This window comes from Portunus trituberculatus, chromosome 48 (genome assembly GCF_017591435.1).
Source record: "Portunus trituberculatus isolate SZX2019 chromosome 48, ASM1759143v1, whole genome shotgun sequence".
Taxonomy (NCBI): Eukaryota; Metazoa; Arthropoda; class Malacostraca; order Decapoda; family Portunidae; genus Portunus; species Portunus trituberculatus.
This window is the reverse complement of record NC_059302.1, coordinates 18,429,822-18,447,321: the sequence shown is the minus strand read 5'-3', so window position 1 is coordinate 18,447,321 and position 17,500 is coordinate 18,429,822. Positions and strand designations below refer to the sequence as shown.

General features: G+C 42.3%; 1 protein-coding gene across 1 annotated transcript in view; it reads right to left on the bottom strand.

The window, feature by feature from the left end:
• The window catches only part of LOC123498437 (protein tweety-like), a 65,622-nt gene extending 50,064 nt beyond the window's left edge, over positions 1-15,558 (bottom strand). The window contains exons 1-2 of the mRNA XM_045245541.1: positions 15,411-15,558; positions 14,376-14,633 (exon numbers count right to left, since the gene is read on the bottom strand). The gene's annotated coding sequence lies outside the window, so the exon portion shown is untranslated. The remainder of the gene's footprint in view (positions 1-14,375; positions 14,634-15,410) is intronic.
• Positions 15,559-17,500: the final 1,942 nt, after the last annotated feature.

The window sequence follows — 17,500 nt, the reverse complement described above, 5'->3', positions numbered from 1 at the left end:
GGCGACCTTGAGTGAGACGAGTGTGGGCGTGAGGGAATCAATGCGAGGGGCCCAGTCAATGCCGGTCAAGGGCAAGCGAAGGTGCAAGGCAGGATGGCATGGCGGGAAGGATAAGAAAAAGGAAAGGGTAAGACAGAGGGAAACAGGAAGGGTGAGGAGAAATACAGAGGTAGAGAAAAAGAAGGAAGGAAGGAAGGAAGGAAGGAAGGAAGGAAGGAAATGAGGAAGGAGGGAAGGATGTCAGTGAGGAAAAGAAAGGAAAAAAAGGAACGGAGGTGAGCTATGAGAGAAAAGAAAGAAGGAAAATAAGTAAGAAGGAAGGAATGAAGACATAAGAGCGGACAGAAAACTAAATGAAGGTTAGAAACAGGAAGGATGAGGGAGAACAAAGAAATTATAAAAGAAGCACTAGAAAGGAAGGAAAGAAGAAAGGAAAGAAAGAATTAAACAATGAAAAGAGGACTGAAAGAAGAAGAAAAATGTGAGAGACGGAAGAGAAGAGAAACGAGGAGTAAGAAAAGGGGAAAATAAGATGAGAAGGAGAGGAAACACGGAATTAAATTGTAAGAAAACGTGGAATGAATCAAGGAAAGAAAGAAAGAAAGAAAGAAAGAGAGAGAGAGAGAGAGAGAGAGAGAGAGAGAGAGAGAGAGAGAGAGAGAGAGAAAAGGAGGAGAGGGATAAAGGAATAATTACATGGAGGAAAACAATAAAAAAAAAAAAGCGAAGGAGACTAATGAGCAAAGAAGGAAAGTGGGTATGAGAAAGAAAATGAAGAAGACAGAGGACAGATGTTGTATAGTGAATGAAAGGAGACGAGGAAAGAGAGAGAAGAGAGAGGAGAAAAGTATAAATTGATGAAACAATGAATGAAGAAGTGAAGGAAGAAAGGAATGAAGGAAGGAAGGTAGAAAAAAAGAAAGAAAGACAGAAAGAAAAATATAGAAAAAGAAGGAAGGAAGGAAGGAAGGAAAGACGGATGGAGGGAGGAAAGGAAGGGAGAGAAGAAGGAGAGGAAAGCTAAGAGAGGAATGCAAGGAACAAAAACATGGAATAAAGGGAGGGGAGAGAAGACAGGTGGAACAAATGAGGAGAGAGAAGAATGCACAAAAGAAAAATATAACAAATAAATGCATAAATAAATCCATAAATAGAAAATGGGAGCTAAAAACAAAGAGAGAGAGAGAGAGAGAGAGAGAGAGAGAGAGAGAGAGAGAGAGAGAGAGAGAGAGAGAGAGAGAGAGAGAGAGAGAGAGTAGATTTAATCGCAGCAAATACTACAAAGGGGCTTCATAATCTGCGAGAGAGAGAGAGAGAGAGAGAGAGAGAGAGAGAGAGAGAGAGAGAGAGAGAGAATAACGCCCTTCCTTATTAAAATTCACTTTTATGTCCTCTCTATTACTTAATCACATGGGGAGAGACAGAAGGTAGAAGAGAGAGAGAGAGAGAGAGAGAGAGAGAGAGAGAGAGAGAGAGAGAGAGAGAGAGAGAGAGAGAGAGAGAGAGAGAGAGAGAGAGAATAAGATAATGAAAATAGGTATGCGAGATCAAAGGAAAAGAGCGAAATAAGTAAATTAAGAAAGAATAAAGGAAAGAGGGAAGGAAGGAAGGAAGGAAGGAAGGAAGGAAGGAAGGAAGGAAGGAAGGAAGGAAGGAAGGAAGGAAGGAAGGAAGGAAGGAGGGAAGAATGAATAAGAAAACACTAAAGGAAGAAAGGAGAGGAACATAACAGATGGTATACAAATATCAAACAAGATGAAAATTGAAGGATAGGAGGATTGAAAGAAATAAAAGAAGAATGGAAAGAAAGAACGGAAGAAAGAACAGAAAATGCCACATACCATAAAGGAAAGGTGACAAAACAGAGAAAAGTAAGAAGGAAAATAGAAAAGAAAGGCTAGGAGAGAAAATAAATCCATAGAAAATAAAAGAAAAACAAACATCAAAGAAATAAGAAAAGAATGAATGAAAGAAAGGAAGAAAAAAAGTAGAAAAAAGACAGAAACAATTACAAAATAAAGAGAGGAAAACAAAAAGAAAAAAAATAAGGAAGGAAGGCAAGAGGACATTACAACAAAAGAGAAAACAAATAAACAAGAAAATAATATCGAAAGAAAGATACGAAGGAACACACAAGAGAAAAAAAAGACAGAAAAAAAGGAAAAATAGAATAAAGATAAAAAGGAAAGAAAGAAGCCATTCGAACACTCCTCCACTCATCACCACATGTGCCCTGCCTTCCCCTCAACCCGCCAGTCCCTTGAGCTTCCTTAGGGCACTTCACCACCCCTGGGCGCGCCACACTCCCTCACATCCCCTCACCCAGCAGGAGAACCACGTAAGAGGAGGATGAGACGCCCCCTACTGAGCAACGACAAAGGGTGACTACACACACACACACACACACACACACACACACACACACACACACACACACACACACACAGAGACAGATGTTACTTGGACGTGGAAATCTCATCAGCAGTAATGTATGATTGAAAGGCGTTGCAAGTTTGTTGTTGTTGTTGTTAATGTTGTTGTTGTTGTTATCAGTAGCTCTCTCCTTTCTTCTTCTTTTTCTTTGTCTTTCTTCCTATTTTTTTTTCCTTGCAGTTCTCGGCATTGTCCTTTTTTCTTCTTCTTCTTCTTCTTTTCTTCTTCTTTTTCTTGTTTTCTTCCTTTTTTGTTCTTGTTCTTTAGTATCTTTTCTTCTTTTTCTTCTTCTTCTTCTTCTTCCTTTTGTTCTTTCCTTGTTGTTGCTCTTCTCAACATCTTTCTGTCTTCTTTTCTTCTTCTTCTTCTTCGTCCTTCTTCATTTTGCTCCTTATTTGTGCTTCTTGTTGTTCAATGTAGTGGTGGTAGTTGTACTGTTATAGTGGTAGTGGTGGTGGTGGTAGTGGTGGTATCGTTATAGTGGAGGTGGTGGTGGTGGTATTGTAGTAGTAGTAGTAGTAGTAGTAGTAGTAGTAGTAGTAGTAGTAGTAGTAGTAGTGGTGGTGGTGGTGGTGGTGGTGGTGGTGGTATTGTTATAGTGGCAGTGGTGGTCTTGTCAGCGTCTTAGATTACAATAGGATGTTACTACTACAACTACCACCACCACCACTACCATCACCACCACTATCACCACCACTACTACTACTACTACTACTCCTACTCCTACTCCTACTACTACTCACCCAGCTCCCTTCTCTCCCTTCCCTTCCCCCTTATTCAATTCTGACTCACCTCTTTCCTCCTTCCCTCCTCTCTTATCCTTTTCTCATTAGCATTACACACCATCACTTTCATCTCTCTCTCTCTCTCTCTCTCTCTCTGATCAGCAATACATTCACTTTAATAGTTCTATGTTTATTCATCCCAGGCAGTCTCGGTAACATCTCTATAATTGCTGCAGATTGCCCATTGTGTCTTGTTGCCTCCCTCCCTCCCTTCCTCTTCCTTCCACCATCGCTATACTATTGCTGCAGCGGCGGGTTTGTGTTGGGAGTCCGGGAGCCGCTGTCCTGTCACTCTCCATTCAGCCAAACCGCTTCAGCTTTTACCTCGCGCTTCTTCTAATCAGTTCCTCTTTGGTATGTGTAAAGAGAAGGTCAACTTTCCTGGCTTCTCACTCTCTCTCTCTCTCTCTCTCTCTCTCTCTCTCTCTCTCTCTCTCTCTCTCTCTCTCTCCTTCCACTTCTCTTTTTCTTTCAAACTTACGTGAGAAAGAGGAGAAAATAAAAAGTTGAAGCTTCCTTACTTAACTTTTTTCTTTCTTATTTTTTTCTTAGGTGATTGCCCAGAGAGAGAGAGAGAGAGAGAGAGAGAGAGAGAGAGAGAGAGAGAGAGAGAGAGAGACGGTTAAGTGCCATTCATTTTTCCCTCTCTCTTTTTGTGTTCACTCACGGAAATTTTGTGCCCTCTTGATTCTTTTGTGTTCACTCTGGTGGTTAAGATTTTCCCTTTCAAGTTCATTTTTGTCCACTTTCCAACCTCTAAGTTCCCCCTTGGCACCTGTTTGGTTTCTCTTGGTGCATTTAAGTTCACTCCCTGACCTTAAAAATCCCCTCTCGGCATCTGGAAGTTATCCTCTCAACATCTAAATTCACTCCGTCAGGTCCAAATATTTTCCCGGTACATCTGTGTCAACTTTCAAACCTCTCTCTTCTCTCATAACTTCTGCGCTTACTTTACAATCAATTGGTTTCCTCTGACTTATGTTTCTTTATCCTTAAGTTCACTACAAGTTCAATATTTTCTCTCGGTACGTCTTCGTCTAATCTTAAATCTGTTCCATCTTTCGGTATCTCTGTAGTTCTTTTATAATCAAATGTAATTCTTTGGTTCTCATTTAGTATCTTTCTGTTCATTTCTTAACCTTTATGTCCCCTCTCGGTGCCTCTGTCCATTTTCTAACCCAATGTCTAATCTTAAACCTTCTACGTCTTTCAATACCTCCATAGTTACTTTATCATAAACCAGTACCTTCAAATCCCGTCTCGATACCTTTCTCTTCATTCTGTAGCCTCTATGTCCACTTTCTAACCTCTCTATATGCAGTTTCATACCTTCCACGTCTTTCGATACCTCTATAGTTACTTTATGATCACGCGGAACCTTTAAATCCCCTTTCGGGAACCTTTCTGTTCATTCCCTAACCTCAATGTCCCACTTCGGTGCTTCTGTCCCTTTCTAACCTCTCTTACCTCTCGGTACATGTGTCCTCGCTATGCAGTCTCCTCGCGACCATGTCCTACATTTCATCGGCGCGGCGAGAAGCATAAAGATTACCATCACACACACACACATTTTATAAGCCTCAGTGCTCGGCCGTTCAGCCGTTGCAAGGCCTCGGGGATGTGAGCTGTTTTGGTAAATACGTGGGATTTAGCACTGGGTCAGTTGTGTGTGTGTGTGTGTGTGTGTGTGTGTGTGTGTGTGTGTGTGTGTGTGTGTGTGTGTGTGTGTGTGTGTGTGTGTGTGTTTCTCGAGGAGATGTACTTAATATGATAAATGTTCTACGTTTTCCTCTACTTTCAGCTGTTCGTATTAATAAGTTAAGTTGGGTTAGTTAAACGCCACGGAAGATCAGTCTTCTCCAGTACGCTCGGTCATCTGTGCTTTCCTCAAGCCGTACAGTACCTATTACACGCATATCTTCTTTAACGGCATAAATAAAACCTCTCTTATGTCTTTCTCTTTTCTTTCATCAGGAACATTTTCAGAGATTACAGTGACTTCAGCCAGGCTTTCGTACATTATTTTTTCTTGATATTAATACAGAAACCTTGCTAAACTATCACTAGAATCATGAAAATATTCTTAAAATCATATAAAAAGTATCACCAAACTATAGCAGACACCGGTAGAAGTGAAGCTATTTCCTCTCGAGGTCAACAAAAATAGACACGTTATTAAAAAATATAGATAGAAATAATGACAATACATCAAAGAGTGTTTTTCAAGATACCAGATGACAGTTCATCAAAGATTCTGAGCCAACAAAGGAGAGAGAGAGAGAGAGAGAGAGAGAGAGAGAGAGAGAGAGAGAGAGAGAGAGAGAGAGAGAGAGAGAGAGAGAGAGAGAGAGAGAGAGAGAGAGAGAGAGAGAGAGAGAGAGAGAGAGAGAGAGAGAAAACATCCAAGACATCCCATCTGATCATCTCTGCCGCCTCGAAACTTAATCGCAATGAGAGAACAATGCGTTTAAGAATACAGGCAATCGTGGTGGAGGGTTATCGTGTGCTGGCGGCGTGGTGAAGCCAGTCTATGCGGGGAAGCCTTCATCCCGTAAAAGTTAACGAGCCTAATTATAGCGTCGTGCGTGGTGGTGGTGGTGGTGGTTTGGACTGGTGGAGGTAGTAGTGGTGGTGGTAGATTGGTAGTAGTAGTAGTAGTAGTAGTAGTAGTAGTAGTAGTAGTAGTAGTAGTAGTAGTAGTAGTAGTAGTAGCAGTAGTGGTGGTGGTGGTGGTGGTAACAAAAAAAAATAAAAAAAAATAAAAATAATAATAATAATAATAATAATAGTTTTTGTTGTTGTTGCTGTTGTTAGTGTTCTTGTTGTTTATCTTGTCTGCACTGTGGACTTTACCATACTCTACTTTATACAGACAGCCACCAAAACTATATAACACGCACACACACGCACACACACACAGAACCCTACCCTTACTATAGAGACCCATCCACTACACAACGACTACATATAAACGGAAACTAGAGACAAATATACCAAGGGGATCGCCACAAACAATTCCTTCAATCACAATTATATTCCTCAAACTGACGCTTAAATAAATAAATAAATAAAATACTGCAGGCTATCACTGACACTAATTGCAATACGTTCGTCTATCTTTTTTCAGAGAGAGAGAGAGAGAGAGAGAGAGAGAGAGAGAGAGAGAGAGAGAGAGAGAGAGAGAGAGAGAGAGAGAGAGAGAGATGGATGGATGGATACGAGCTGATGTAGAAATCGGTGGGAGAGGAAGAAGTAAAGAGAGAAAGGAAGATAAGCAGGAAGGAGGAAGGGCAGAAAGGAGGAGGAGGAGGAGGAGGAGGAGGAGGAGGAGGAGGAGGAGGAGGAGGAGGAGGAGGAGGAGGAGGAAGAGGAAGAGGAAGAGGAAGAGGAGGAGGAGGAGGAGGAGGAGGAAGAAGGGAAGGGAAAGGAAGGGAGGATGGCAAAAGGGCGAGCACAGGTCGGCAGGTAAGGGAGGAATGTAATTAATTATGAGAGGAAAATGGAGGTAAGGCCGGAGAGAGAGAGAGAGAGAGAGAGAGAGAGAGAGAGAGAGAGAGAGAGAGAGAGAGAGAGAGAGAGAGAGAGAGAGAGAGAGAGAGAGAGAGAGAGAGAGAGAGAGAGAATGTAGTAAGCCTCAGGTGACACAGTATGAGATTCTCCAGCCTCCTTCACCTTCCCTCAGCCTCCGTTGTTCAAATTATTTCCAGAAGACTCTATTTTGGGAGGCTGGACGTGGGAGGAGGAGAAGGAGGAGGAGGAGGAGGAGGAGGAGGAAGAGGAGAAGAAGAAGAAGAAGAAGAAGAAGAAGAAGAAGAAGAAGAAGAAGAAGAAGAAGAAGAAGAAGAAGAAGAAGAAGAAGAAGAAGAAGAAGAAGAAGAAGAAGAAGAAGAAGAAGAAGAAGAAGAAGAAGAAGAAGAAGAAGAAGAAAGAAGAAGAAGAAGAAGAAGAAGAAGAAGAAGAAGAAGAAGAAGAAGAAGAAGAAGAAAGGAAGGAAGGAAGGAAAGAGGGAGTGAGGGAGGAAAGGAAAAAGTTGTAATTTTAAGAAACGAGAAAAGGAGGCGGTGGAGGGGAAAATTATGAGATCAAAGACGGAGAGAAATGGCGGGAAAAATATACCCAAGACTACGTAAGAGGCGAGAGTGACGGATCAGTGGGGTGAGCAGGAAGGGCGGCGTGAGGCGGGAGAGGGAGAGAAGAGGGGAGGAAGTGAGGAGGACAGTGAGAGAGAGGGAGAGAGGGAGAGAGAGACAGCTGCTCACATGTCAAAACACAGAAGGGGTTAGAGGAACGCTGCGTCAGGGCTATAATGTGTTAACGATACTCTGCTTCTTTCTTTTACATCTTTAGTCATGGCCTTAACATCCCTCGCTTCCTTTCCCTTCTTCGCTGGTCTCTTAGCACGCATCCTTCACCCAGTGTTTCTGACGTTCATCCATCTCCAATTTCTTTTTAATGTCGTATCATCCATCTTTGCCTCACCCTTTTGGAAACTCTCTCTTTTACACTCCTCTTCTTCTATTATGTCTTTCAATTTCCCACGCATCTTCTATCACACATTCTTATCCCCTACACTTATTCCATCACGTCTTTCTAATCTTCCACCCTTCTCCCATCACACCTTACTTATCTCCCACACTTCTATAACATCTTGAACCCCCATAGCATTCCTTAAACACTTACGCATTCCTATCCACTCCAAACACGTCCATTCTCAAAACCTATTCATTCCACCATTCTCACACGCAAGAAAGCTCACACCAGGCGCAAGCAGGTGGCAGGTGAACGCCACAGGAAGTCGCAAATCTCAGGAAGGGAAAATAAAGGAGCGAGGCGCGAGAAACGAGGTAAGCCATCACACAAATGCCTTCCAAACCATCTCTTCCTTTTATCTGTCCTCAGCACGTCCTTGGCCGGTACTTGTTTACGAACCTTAACAACACACACACACACACACACACACACACACACACACACACACACACACACACACACAAAGGACAGTATTCTCACGCGCTTTGTTCTCCCACCCAGGACTATTTTCAAAGGCCACAAACATGATTAGCCTTGTGGCGTTACGCGAATTGTACGATCGTCTTGTTTCTTGTGCTTTTTTTTTCTTCTTCTTTCCATTATTCCTTACTCCTCTCTCCTACTCCTCCCTCCCTCCCTCCTTCCTCCTCCAACCAGGAGGGGATGGGTGACGGGTGTGTCTAGTCACTCTAGTGAGTGAGTTTGATGAGTCATGCACACCTCACGCACACAGGGACGAGTAAGGAAATGAATATATATAATTCCCGTTGGCTCAGTATTCTCAGGAGGGCTTTCGAAAACCGGTCATGGAAAATACTTTTTTAAACTATCACTGGACTCAAGCAAAATTAAAATCCAAATAAATTCATCACTGGAATTATGAAAACACCATTGAAAACCAAAAACAACTCCCTAAAATTATCACTGCAATCCTAAAAATACCCTTCAAAACACAAATTACTTTCTCTAAAACCTGATGAATAAAACACAAGTAATTGCTGAGAGAGAAAACACACACACACACACACACACACACACACACACACACACACACACACACACACACACACACACCACCCTTCACTTAGAACCCCAAGAGACACATTTCTGCAAACAATGGACATACCCTTCTGCTCCAGCTCCGGTCCCGGCATAAGGATGTAGGAGGGGAGTAACAGCAGGGAGGGAATGAGCAGGGAAGTACAGGAGAGCAGGAGGGGGCGTGGAGTGGGACAGCTAATGGTGACTGCACAGGGGAGGAAGGAACGAGGGGAGAGCGAAGGAACTTGATGAGAGAGAAGAAAAAATTATCGACGTAGGTAAGAGTAGGTGAGAGGCGAGATGATGATGTAAGAGTAAATGAGGTGGAAAGAGGAGGAAGAGAAGAAGAAGAAGAAGAAGAAGAAGAAGAAGAAGAGGAGGAGGAGGAGGAGGAGGAGGAGGAGGAGGAGGAGGAGGAGGAGGAGGAGGAGGAGGAGGAGGAGGAGGAGGAAGGCAGAGGAGGAAACTAGATACTGGATTTCACTTGTGTAGCCTTTTTTTTTTTTACGTGTGTGTGTGTGTGTGTGTGTGTGTGTGTGTGTGTGTGTGTGTGTGTGTGTGTGTGTGTGTGTGTGTGTGTGTGTGTGTGTGTGTGTCGCTCAATTTACACAATCATAGTTCTCTCATGAATATATTTTCTTTTTTATTTATTGATATATTTTTTTTCCTTTTCTTTTTTCTTTTTTTATTTGCCTTCACCACACCACCACCACCACCACCACCACCACCACCAATAACAAAGGTCAAAAAGGCAACGGAAACGATAACCCTACCACCACCACCACCACCACCACCTAAACTATGGCAACACTGTGTAACTCAATTTGTGTGAGTGGTTTCGTGCAAATAGGGAAAAAATAACAATAAGCGCAAGAGGGAAAAGAGAGAAACAAAAAAAAAAAAAGACACATCATTAGCATCGTTGGTGATTCAGTTAAGCAACGTCCTTGTGTTCTCAGTTGAGTTGAGTTGTGTTGTGTTGTGTTGTGTTGTGTTGTGTTGTGTTGTATTGTGTTGTGTGTTGAGTTGAGTTGAGTTGAGTTGAGTTGAGCTGTGTTGTGTTGAGTTGAGTTGAGTTGAGTTGAGTTGAGTTGAGTTGAGCTGTGTTGAGTTGAGCTGTGTTGTGTGTTGAGTTGAGTTGAGTTGAGTTGAGTTGTGTGTTGAGTTGAGTTGAGTTGAGTTGAGTTGAGTTGAGCTGTGTTGAGTTGAGTTGAGTTGAGTTGAGTTGAGTTGAGCTGAGCTGTGCTGAGTTGAGCTGTGTTGTGTGATGAGCTGAGCTGAGCTGAGCTGAGCTGAGCTGAGCTGAGCTGAGCTGAGCTGAGCTGAGCTGAGTTGAGTTGAGTTGAGTTGAGTTGAGTTGAGTTGAGCTGAGCTGTGCTGTGTTGAGTTGAGCTGTGTTGTGTGTTGAGTTGAGTTGAGTTGAGTTGAGTTGAGTTGAGCTGTGTTGAGTTGAGCTGTGTTGTGTTAGTTGAGTTGAGTTGAGTTGAGTTGAGCTGTGTTGTGTTGAGTTGAGCTGTGTTGTGTGTTGAGTTGAGTTGAGTTGAGTTGAGTTGAGTTGAGTTGAGTTGAGTTGAGTTGAGTTGAGTTGAGCTGTGCTGTGTTGAGTTGAGCTGTGTTGTGTGTTGAGTTGAGTTGAGTTGAGTTGAGTTGAGTTGAGTTGAGTTGAGCTGTGTTGAGTTGAGCTGTGTTGTGTTAGTTGAGTTGAGTTGAGTTGAGTTGAGTTGAGTTGAGTTGAGTTGAGTTGAGTTGAGTTGAGTTGAGTTGAGTTGAGTTGAGTTGAGCTGTGCTGTGCTGTGCTGTGTTGTGTTGTGTTGTGTTGTGTTGTAGTGTCATCAGGTAACCAGCCACTCTTGATTGTCTTAACTTTTTTTTTTTGTCATTCTTTTAGTTTTCTTATTTGATCGTTACTTATTGTGAGTGAGTGAATGGGTGAATGTTATTGATTTACTTAAGCACATAGTTAGCTAGTTACTGACCTGGTTAGTTACGTAGTTATCAAGTTATTCAGTTAAGTACGTAGTTACCTATATAGATATTAAGCCAGTTAGTTCCGTATTTATTAATATATTTAATCAAGTAGCTAGTTAACAAGTTAGTCAATTAGTAAGTAAATCAGTTATTCATTTATCTATCCAGCACGTGTACGCTACTTATTTATTCATTTATTTATTTATTCATTTATTTATTTATTCTTCTCGTATGATGAGCTTCCCGTTTCATCCTCTCGTATTAGATTCAGCTCGCTTTTTTTAATCCATTTTTTTCCGAACTGTATTCTGCGCATTCCGTGATTACGTGTGTGAATTTTCAATAGTTTGCATGTTTAATTTTACGCTCCCTTTGTTGGTTGGGGTAAAAAAAGGGATGTTGAATCTCGTACACTGGGATATATATCTTTCATTTTCACTTATCGATACGCTCTCTCTCTCTCTCTCTCTCTCTCTCTCTCTCTCTCTCTCTCTCTCTCTCTCTCTCTCTCTCTCTCTCTCTCTTTCTTTTTCTACCAACCTATTTCTATCCTAATATCTTCTTTTACCTTACTAGCATCTCATCTTCTCCAAACATCTTTTCCTTTAATCTTATCATCCAACAGTTTCGTAACATTCTACTTTTATTACTAACATCCTATTTCTTTTCTCACATTATTACCATCCCACTTTTATTTCTTACATGTTATTCCTTCTTGCTAATACTCTATTACCTTTATAACACCTAATTGCCTTCCACGGGATTACCTTTCTTGTGTCTCTTCTTTACCTATAAAACATTACTACCTCCCATCCATATAAACATTAAGACCAGTTGTAAATATCAATATCACCTCTAGTTGCTTTTTACAGGTCTTCTCTTCTTTCTCTCCCTCATCTATAATCAATCAGGTACCGTCACTGATAAAAAAAAAAAATCCGATTTTCTTTTACATACTCAGAAACAAAAAACAAACGTATGTATTCCACCCAGAAAAAAATAATATATATATAACTCAATTAATGTCAGTACTACGGAGGCAATAAAGCGGACGTTCTGAGAGGAGCACGATAAAGAAATATTGTTCTGGTGGTGATGCTCAAAAAAAAGGGGGAAGGTAAATATTTTGACTTGAAACTTGAGATGGAAGCATACGACATTCAACTAAATAGGTAAATAAATACGAAATAAATAAATGAATACATAAACAAATAAATAAATAAATAAATAAATAAACAGATAGATGAATAAACAAATAAGTAAATGAATAAATACAAACAAGGAAAGACCGAATAAAAAATAAGATGAAAGAAAAATGGTTGATATAAAAAAGAAATATGACAGGAGAGAGAGAGAGAGAGAGAGAGAGAGAGAGAGAGAAAAAGGTTAAAGAATAAGTTCCCTAAGCCGGTGATTTGTCCTTGATTCTCTCTCTCTCTCTCTCTCTCTCTCTCTCTCTCTCTCTCTCTCTCTCTCTCTCTCTCTCTCTGGTCAGGCCAAAGATCTCTCGCTCTCACGTGTCCTCCCGGAACTCCCCACCTCGCTCTCTCTCTCTCTCTCTCTCTCTCTCTCTCTCTCTCTCTCTCTCAATACAGAGTTGATATCATGCACATGTTTATGAGACTCCATCACTTCCTGTCGAGAGAGAGAGAGAGAGAGAGAGAGAGAGAGAGAGAGAGAGAGAGAGAGAGAGAGAGAGAGAGAGAGAGAGAGAGAGAGAGAGAGAGAGACCTTATTGATTTGTGACGCCTGGCAAATAATAAATAACAAAAGAAAAGGAAAGGAAGAATAAAGGAAAATAATATAAATAACAATGGAAATACATAAAAAAATACAAAACCCTAGTAGTGCGCAGGACTTTCCCTCCACTACAATTTTTTTCCTTTTTTTTTCCTCCTCAATTTAAAGGTGATATCATTTTTGAGGCGGCAGAGAGAGAGAGAGAGAGAGAGAGAGAGAGAGAGAGAGAGAGAGAGAGAGAGAGAGAGGAATGTCCTTAGGTGGTTCAGATCCATTGCGTCCCTTTAAATCTACGACTCTTCCAGCCATTTTTATTTCCATTTTCTTTCCCAGCAAATAACCGTCCCGCCCTACTGACTCCCCTTACCTTCCCTTAGAAACTTCCCTTTCCCATTAACTCCTAGCAATCATACCCCATACATTCTCTTTTCCATAACCTACCCTTAGAAAATTCCCTTCCCCATTAACTCTAAGCATCTATACCCACCTTCCATTTCCTCCTAAAGAGCTTAACCCAATAACTTAACCACCCATTAATTTCGTCTCTCTAACGACCCCCCCCCCTCCTCGATAGCTCCTTCCTTCTATGCCAAAATTCCACTCTCTAACCCCCAATAACGCTCCCTGAGACTCCCCACCCCATAACCACTGCTCAAATCCCGCCCACCAGAACGCCTCTCACCTCCCCAACTCTCATCCCCGGCTATGTAGTCCGTCCTTGCCTCCCCAGCAGACCTAATCTCCATCCAGCTCCCCTTCACCCTCCTCGCTTCCCCACTATAACTTGCCGCCTCACTCCCACCCGCCTCTATCCCCCCACCGGTCAGGAAGTGCCACGCCGGCGCTCAATTGGTCCAACCCGCCGACACCTCCCCCTGCCCTCTCTCCTCTCACTAGTTTTCTTCCCCCCTCCCCCTTCCTCCCATCACCACTACGACACCCCTGTTTACCACGACCACTATCTCCCCCTGTCCTGCCCTTCTCTTCTCTCTCTCTCTCTCTCTCTCTCTCTCTCTCTCTCTCTCTCTCATCTTCTTTTCCCTATGACATTTCTCTTTCCCTCCTTCCCTCCCTCCTTCCCCCTTAAAATATCCCTCCCTTCCCTCCTCTTCCTCCCTCCCTCCGTCCCACACACTCTTCACACCACGAAAAATGTTGAATAAATGAATGAATAAGTAAAATAGTGAGCCAAGACCCGGACATGCTTAGAATTACATTAAATTAAAATAAAATAAGCGTCCAAATTAAAAGAAAAAGAGATGGACGTATTCAATGAAAATAGAAATTATATATATATATATATATATATATATATATATATATATATATATATATATATATATATATATATAGAGAGAGAGAGAGAGAGAGAGAGAGAGAGAGAGAGAGAGAGAGAGAGATTCAGAAGGATGAGGATAAAATATCATTCTTAAGCATCCTTTTAAATATAAATTATTGTTATTTCACATTTACGAATATTTATGAGTTAGCTGGTAAAAAAAATAATAACAAATAAAGGTGTCGTGTAATATTAATTGAATCATAATATATAAGCTCGTGATCGCGCGCGCACACACACACACACACACACACACACACACACACACACACACACACGTCATACATACCAGGAAAATAATATAACAAAAATGTGATATTCAGATTAAGTAAGAGAGAGAGAGAGAGAGAGAGAGAGAGAGAGAGAGAGAGAGAGAGAGAGAGAGAGAGAGAGAGAGAGAGTAGAGAGGAGAGGAGAGGAGAGGAGAGTAAGGGAGGCGTACGAAGAAAACCAAACAAGAACAGGAAAATAAGAAAAAATGCCAGAGAGAGAGAGAGAGAGAGAGAGAGAGAGATTACACCACAAAACCAGTTAGTTACCTTCAGTTTTGTTCACTTGGATCCAAAGGTAGATATCCTGAGGGAGCTGGCGGCTGTAGTGGCGGTGGTGGTGGCGGTGGTGGCGGAGGCGGCAGCGGTACAGGTTGGGGAAGACAGGTGTTGGGGGAAGGAGGAAAGACCACACCACAGAACACCACACAATACCACACAACACACGGTCAGTTCAAGTTCCGTACACCGCAGCACTTCCTACTACACCATACAACACCAGCACAACAAACACCGTGCCCTTTAAAACTGTGATAATAAGAAAAACAGTTATGCATCACACGTCAGTGGCGAACAAAAAACGAGCGATCATAAAATCACCATCGAATCCGTTTTCTTTTTTTTTCTTTTTCTTTTTTTTCTTCCGGGCGATCAGTGTTAAAACCGAAAGGTCAATCTCACTTCCATACCCCCCCAAAAAAATAAATAAATAAATAAATAAATAAAAATAATAATAATAATAGTAATAATAATAACAAAAAAACGAAGTAAAAAAACGTTTAATGACACTAAAAGCCCCACACTAAAAAGCCACTTTCGCATCAGCACTGTAGTGTTAGCACCACTTGATGTAGCCTCTGTGTAATGAGAGGGACGTCTAAACTATGTTGTGCTTACTATGATACTACCTGAGGCCTGAACTGTATAGGTAGGTAAGGATGTAGTTCAAGGTGCTTGCTTGCTCTCTCTCTCTCTCTCTCTCTCTCTCTCTCTGAATATCACATGATCTCATTCTGTTATTTCAAAGGTATGAATTCATGTATGCATGTGTGAGCATCTCTCTCTCTCTCTCTCTCTCTCTCTCTCTCTCTCTCTCTCTCTCTCTCTCTCTCACACACAGTGGCGGCACGTCTTTATAATCCACGTCTACTTAAAACATCGATGCTTCGGGACAACAGAACACCAATAAACACAAAACCGGTTTGGTGCAATGAATGGATCCAGGACAGAAGGTTAATTTCTCTAACCCTCCTTTCTTCCCTTCATTCGATCTTTCATCAACTTTAAACTCACGCGCTAACTCACTTAACCGCTCGTAATCACTGCACCGGCACACAGAGACACCTTGCGCACGACCTCCCTCTTCCACGGCTCGAGGGAGACTGAGCCTGAGCTAGACGAATGGACGGGGGGGGATGGTGGTTGGCGGTGGCACGGGCTCTGGGCGGACAGACGGACCGACGGAGGGCAAAGGGAGTGAAGGACGGCCCGGGATTGGGGCAGAGAGGGCGTAGAGGGCAAGGAGGGTGTGGGGGGGAGGATCATTCATCCACCATGGGGAGGGAAGGGAGGGAAGGGAAAAGGGGAAGGGTCGAAAAGGGAGGATAGATTTAAGGGGTGATGTACTGTACTACTCTACCACTTGCTGCGGCACCCCACGCGGCGCAGAGGAGGGAGAGAGGAAGGAAAGAGAAGTAATAGGAGAGGGAGAGGAAAGGAGGGTACGCACATGAGGTGAAGGAAAGCGAGAGGAAGGAAGAAGGACGTAAGACAGATTGAGGTGGTGGTGGTGGTGGTGGTGGTGGTGGTGGTGGTGTAAAATAAAAGTGAGAGGTACACGTAGTTTTCATCTCAATGTTGTGCTTCGCTATTGACTTGATTTACAGCTTGACCACATCATCACCACCCCTGGCATGGCCTTGTTATTAGGGATGCTGAACACACACACACACACACACATACACACACACACACACACACACACACACACACACACACACAGGAGAGAGAGAGAGAGAGAGAGAGAGAGAGAGAGAGAGAGAGAGAGAGAGAGAGAGAGAGAGAGAGAGAGAGAGTATTCGCGTGCAGACAGGTCATGACAAATGCAAGGACGTGGAATCTTTCAGAGGGAAACTGAGGCGAGACACCTGATAAGGAAACTTGGAAATACTTCAGAGGAGAGAGAGAGAGAGAGAGAGAGAGAGAGAGAGAGAGAGAGAGAGAGAGAGAGAGAGAGAGAGAGAGAGAGAGAGAGAGAGAGAGAGAGAGAGAGAGAGAGTCCTCCAGCCCATGTTGCTCATCACAATGAACGTATCATTATCTATCTCTGACTCATATGGTCCTCAGTGAACCACCGACACCACCACCACCACCACCACCACCACCACCACCACCACCATGCCACCACTACTATCACCACCATACATCACTTATACCGCCACCACCAATATTATCTGATCTTCTTATGCTTTAGTAGTAGTAGTAGTAGTAGTAGTAGTAGTAGTAGTAGTAGTAGTAGTAGTAGTAGTAGTAGTAGTAGTAGTAGTAGTAGTAGTAGTAGTAGTGGTTCATTATCATGGTATTTGTCTCTTCTACTATTTCTACTACTACTACTACTACTACTACTACTACTACTACTACTACTATTACTACTAATACTACTACTTCCACCTCCACCTCCACTACCACCACCACCACCACCACCACGCTCCCCAAACACGAAGTAACCATCACCATCACAACCACCAGCGCCATAATACCATTAGCCAGGTCATTACCACGCATCACCTTCACCACAATTACATTAGTGGCCTTCACCTGGTCGCCGCGCTTGTGAGAAAGCAAGAGTAGCATTCACTCACTTACTCACTTACTCGCTCACTCAATTGCTCAATCACTCAGTCGTTCAGTCATTCAAACACTCACTCACTCACCCAGTCACTCAATCGCTCGCTTTTTTTACACTTACCACTCACTCATTCATTAAAAAGTAAAAACACGCCAGAAATAAAGAAAAAACAAGCATATTTCCTAAGATAACAATAAATTGATAAGGTATGAGAAGGTGCAAAATAGGAGACACAGACGATGCAAAAGTTAAAATCACCAGGTCCAGATGATATATATCCCAGAATAAGTCAGGTACACATGAGGCTCGATGAGTGTAAACAAGAGGAAGTACTTGACGAAAGCGACAAGGAGGCGAGGAGGAGAAGCACAGGTCGACAAATGAGAAATAGGAACGTGGCTAGAATTAACCAGGAGTGTATGTATGTATGTATGTATGTATGTATGTAGACGAAACACAAATAAACACAAAGGAAAACAATTGTTCATAGTCTTTAATACTCTTTAAAAATTTGTGATGAGTTGAGAGAGAGAGAGAGAGAGAGAGA